We start from the raw sequence: 6,000 nt of genomic DNA, 5'->3' as shown, positions 1-6,000 counted from the left end.
AAATCAGCCTGAGAGCAGCTAGCACAACAATCCGCAGTCTCTAGGCTGTGCTCTGACCCTTGTCAGGACCTGGCCTGGATGGGTAGCGGTTGTCTCCATGATGAGAAGAACTGCCACAGTTCCCATGTTAGGACCAATGCTATGGGCATGGCCCATGAACTCCAGGATTCTTGTATCACCCCTAGGCTCCACATCTCACCCACCTCCCACCTGGTTACCTGTAATACCCCCATGTGCCTCGGTAGGCTGGCTGTCTCAGGGGTGTTACGTGACCTGTGTCTTCCTGGTGGGCACCTAGGTACATTTTTCCTGGTCTTCCTGCAAGGCAGGTTTGTTAAGGGTGCAGGTGTCTGACCATTGACCCTGCTGCACCTCTACCAACATTTCCCTATAATTGGCATCTGTCAGGGGCATCAGGCCATAAATGATGGACTCCAGCCCAGGGAGGGCCCAAGCTCCAACTCCTGGCCCCCGACCTCACAGCCTCAATGACTCTTATTCTGACTACTCCCTTTCCCAGCTCCAGCCATGGCCCTGACACACTGCCCCCCCTACAGCCTTTGGATCCATCCTGTTGTATGCTCTAAAGATGGCCTGTTGAGCCCTTCTGCTACTGTGAGCAGCATGATAAAGATGGCACCGCAATATGGCTGTCTAGGAACTGTGCACTCAGCCATACGTTCCCCTTTGTCTCCCCTGTCTTGTACACTGCATAACTGTACTGTCTCTGCTTAATTGTCATCTACCTGGCTGCTGCAACGACCAGTGGCGCCACTAATGGCTGCCTAAGTGCTGTGCAGCTTGGCAGGTACATGTTCCCTGTGTGATAAGTGTGCTATCTCTGCATATATTGTTACCTACCTGGCTGCTTCAACGCTGATGGCTGCCTAGGCGCTGTGCAGTTCAGCTAATGTATGTTCCTTGCGTCTATAATCCCCAGAGTACTAGTGTATACCTGTATGTTATGTGGAATATGTGTGCGCTATATAAGAAAATTGTTAATAAATAATAATATGTATGTCTGTACTGTCACTGTTTAACTGTTACCTAACTGGCTGTTGCACAGCAATCCAAATGAAATTCCTAGTATACGCAAGTATACCTGGCCAATAAAGCTGATTCTGATTCTGATCACTTATTTATCTTATTCAAATTTTTGGTACTGCTTTCCTAGCACGGCGCCCACGATCTAGATTGTATGTGAGGGGCTGATATCTCAAGCATCTTATGTGTTTGTGCGGCATAAGATGCATGAGATGATGCAATCGACGCGATCGACGAGATTTTTACATTGGAATCAATGTAAAAAGCCCCCAAAACCCCAATTTTAATTGCTAACCCCCCCCCCCCCCTCATGGGTGAAATGACCCCCCTATTTGTTAACGCCACCCCACTATTGACGCAAACCCGAAGCGTGGCAAGCGCAGCGATCCCGCGAGGGGCGGCAGTACGCGTCCTCCGACCTTTTCATACCCCCACTATCCACGTCGGCGTGGAGTTTATTTTATATAGTGTGGCGAGCGCAGCGAGACACCGAGCCTGAAGCGTTGCGAGCCCCGCGAGGGGACGCAGAATACATGTAAAGTAGTCCGCGTCCCCTCGCGGGGCTCACTGCGTTAGCCACGCTTCGGGCTTGGTGGCTCGCTGAGCTCGCCACACTATATAAAGTCAACTCCACACCGACGTGGATAGTGGGGGTATGAAAAGTTCGGAGGACGCGTACCGCCGCCGCTCGCCACGTTTCGGGTTGGCGTTGATAGTGCTGGTGGCGTTAACAATGGTTATTGGGGGCTCACGATTTTTTATCTCATGGATCTCATGCATCTTATGGATGCATAAGATCCATGAGATTAAAAAATCGGGTCCATCGCGTTGATTGTATGCCTTAAGTACCTTAAACTTAAGGTATACAATCAATGAGACGGGCGCCGTGCTAGGAAAGCAGTACCAAATTTTTTATACAGCCTTTACTTCTACAGTGTTCGATATTATATTGTATTGCATACAGTACCCATTACATAAAAAAGACCAATGTTTACACTAATGTCCGGTGTTGTTACTAGATTCATCTACTGCTCCCCAGACTCCCACACTTGGGGTAATTCAGACCTTATCACAGGGCTGCCCTTGTGCACAGCTGCGAATGGCATTGCAGCCCTGCAAAGAAGGGGGAAATCGATTTGCAATCACTCACCATCACCAGAACTGGTGGAGGCTATGGGGAGAATGGGGCTGCTGCTGACATCAGTGTCCCTCCCTCTTAATGACCAGGCCCACCTGCATTTCCTTGCGGCACTCCCAAAAAACGCTGGGGTGCCGCCCATAAACACTGGCCAGCTGTCAACCAGCCAGCGTATGGCCTGAGTCTACAGGCCATCGCTGGCTGTGGCCGCATGGAGGGCTGACTGCGCGCATGTGCGGTCCTCCAACAATCACCAGGGCTGTGAATTCACAGCCCTGCATCAAAGACTGAATTGGCCCCAATATTCTGTACACTGGGAGATGGTGAACTGCATTTGGAGATCTGTCTCCAAAAATCGTGCGTTTGCCACTGCAGCACAAAACACTTATGCATACATCAAAGTGTATGTTTTTTCATGCACTGGTTCCATCCACCAGTGCATCAAGATGATTTGGTAGATGGAACATTTAGAAGAAGAGCATTATTCAAATACTAGTCTTACATAAATGGTCAAACACATGGGAACCATCACTGTTGTTATATTACATTTTACACTTCCATGCTTGCTCAGTTTAACTTATTACTTAATTTACTGTATGTCTTAAAGCAGTGGTAGCCAACTCCAGTCTCAAGAGCTACCAACAGTTCACATTTTCCAGACAACCTAGTGGCTGCAAAGGTACACTCATTACTCAATGACACATTTTAAAAGACACCCAGGTGGAGCTAATTACTTCACTTGTGATTCTGTGAGGAGATCTGGAAAACAATAAAGCCCCGTACACACGGGAGATATATCGCCGAGCGATATATCTCTCGCGATAAGCGATATATCGCTCAGTGTCCCGTTTGCATTAGCGACCAGAGATGGTCGCTGATGAAAAAGAAACTGCCGGGGGAGCCCGGCAGTGGAAATCAGCTGGTCGCAGGAGCATGTTACTGCGACCAGCGATCACTACGGGGGAGAAAACGGGAGCGCGCACCCGGCGATATATCGCCGGTGCACACTCCCATCGTGGGCAATATGGTCGCTCATATTAGACATAATAATAATAATAAACAATTATAATAATAAGATGAATAGTAATATTAGTAAACTCTGCTATTTAACATAGAGCGAAAATTATGTACTTGGCATAATATTTGGCCAAAACTATATGGGCATGGTAGTAGCAGGATTAACTGCTGAACCTTCCTATAATGCCCACATGAATCCTCGGTTTCATATATGGGGGAAATTTACCTAGAAACAGGAATACGGCTGATGGGTACGAATTCATACAACCGGCATTGGCCTTATTTTAGGGAAACTACAATTCATAAATAGGGCAGTTTTACTAATCTAATTTACTGCATTCGTATTTTCCGATGGTGTAGGCGGCTGTATTTGTGGCTATTCATACGGCCGCCAAATACAAATATGAATCGGTCAGATCTGTGCATGCTTCAATGTTAAAAAATAGAAAAAATAAATAAATAATTTTAAAAAATGGCGTGCGGTTTCCCCCATCACGGTCGTAACCAGCCCTTGGTTTAAACAGTTAGTCCTGGTTCTAGAATATTCACGGGTTAAAAAATGTAGTTGATTCCTGGAATTTCTAAAACCAGCACCATGCTCAAGGGCCAGACCTGGTTCCCAAAATATTGGGGACAAAATGAGTAAGGGTCTACTGTATTCTGAGAACCAGCACTGGGCCCAAACAGCCAGCAGGGTAATGCCACAGCCAGGGGACACTAATTATATAAGATCCCATAGCTGTAGCATTCACCTGTTGCTGGAGAGGCCAGGCAGGGACCCTGGGGGAGTGGGGACCCTCCCAATGAAGGGGTCCCCCCTCCAGAATTGACCCTGCCCAGCTTGAAGCCCATGGCTGTCCCCAGGGCCCCAGGGCAGTAGGCACTGGGCTGATTCCAGTGTAAAAAATAAAATTATTAACTATTGGGTTCTGCTGTGGAACTATAAGTCCCAGCAAGCCTCCCATGCATACGGGACTTGGAGAACCAGCTCCTCGGTTGCGGATCACATCCTCTTCAAACCAAGTAGCATATAGGCGAGGAAAAATAGAAAAACACTGACCCGAGCCATCTCACCTAGAGAAGCAGAGAATGTAATGTTTACATTCTCCGCTCCACCCCCGAAATGCGTGATTGCCCACCTAGCGGCCAATCAGGAGCCGAGTTTCTCAAAACTCGGCTCCTGATTGGCTGATAGGCAGCTAATCACGTATTTTGGGTGGGAGGCAGAAAATGTAAACAACATTCTCCGTTATTCTTGCGATAGCTCAGGTATTGACTTTTTTTTATTTTTCCACACGTGAATGTCTACATGGAACAAAGAGGACTAGATTCACACCCGAGGGGCTGGTGAGTATAATTTCCTTCCACAGGTACCCATATGGATCTTCTACTGAAGGGAACCAAATCGTTGTGTCAAGATAGGTAAGTATATATGGGCTCCTGATGGAATAAAGTTTTGCTTTACAGGTGTGTGTGTGTGTCTCTTTATTGAGCTATTGGTTCTGCTGGGAATTAGAGAACCACAAGTCCCAGCATGTGGGGTATTAATGAGAACTTGTGGTTCTGCAAGTCCCAGTATGCGGGCGAGGCTTGCTGGGACTCATAGTTCCACAGCAGAAACCAATAGTTAATAATTGTATTTTTACACTAGAATCAGCCCGGTCCCTGCCTTCAGGTTAATGCTTTGGCTGTGGTACCTTATAAAATAAGTGTTCCCCAGTTGTGGCATTACCATGCTGGCTGTTTTGGCCCGATGCTGGTTCTCAAAATACGGGGGACCACTATTCATTTTGTCCCCTGTATTTTGGGAGCCAGGACCGGCCCTTGAGCCTGGTGCTGGCTTTAGAAATTCTGGGGATCCCTACTTTTTCTAACCCGTGAATTTGTAGACCAGCTCCTTGAGACCGTTGCTGGGGGGGACCCCACAATTTTTTTTACAATTATTCATTTATTTTATCTTTTTTTTTTTTACACTGAAGCCTGCACGGATCTGACTGACCAAGCGTATTTTTCGGGTCAATTACCAGCCGTATTTTTACATACAGCCGATTAGTAAATTAGGAGTCCCCAGTCGATTGAATGGTGATTCCTATTCTTATTCTATCGATGGCAAATACAGTCGTATTTTAAAATATGAATACGAAAACGCCTGTAATATGAATGGCCATAGTACATTAGAAAAATACGAATTTACGGCCATAAATGGCTTTGAATAGGCGTATTCAGAGCCATTTCTTCTTAGAAAATGTCCCCATATGTGTTTCTAAATCTGGCTCTGATACGTCTCCAGCCATTTGGTCATTGGGTTGACATGTCTAGGTTGACCGTCAATAAGTCGACAGAAAGAGTGTACTCACATGTACATTTTTTGACATGCATTTGGTCGACATGTTCAACAGGTCGACACAAGCAAACTGTCGACATGGAAAAGGTAGACATGTTTTATTTGTGATTTCTTTTTTTAAACGGACATTCATACTTTTCCACCCCAGTAGGCATAGAGAGAGAGAATATAATAGTGCCGAAGCATGATGAGTGCAGCAAGCCATGCGAGCGGCATAGGCGAATCATTTTGTAGCTGAGGGATGGGGCTTTCCAACGAGCCCAGCCTCGTGTTTCTAATCCCCTGGAAACCGGAGATACTGCCAGGCTAAGCTGGAACGTATTCCCTGTAGGATAACATGGGACCCGCTAATTCCGACCCCCACCCAGCTCAACGGCTACCAGTTCCCCCTTCGGAATCACTGAGGCTCGAGGTTCATCTCAGTCTAACCCAATTGCCGGGCCTTCAATCTGATACC

This window comes from Crinia signifera, chromosome 2 (genome assembly GCF_055691185.1).
Source record: "Crinia signifera chromosome 2, ASM5569118v1, whole genome shotgun sequence".
Classification (NCBI taxonomy): Eukaryota; Metazoa; Chordata; class Amphibia; order Anura; family Myobatrachidae; genus Crinia; species Crinia signifera.
Note: the sequence above shows the minus strand (reverse complement) of the source record.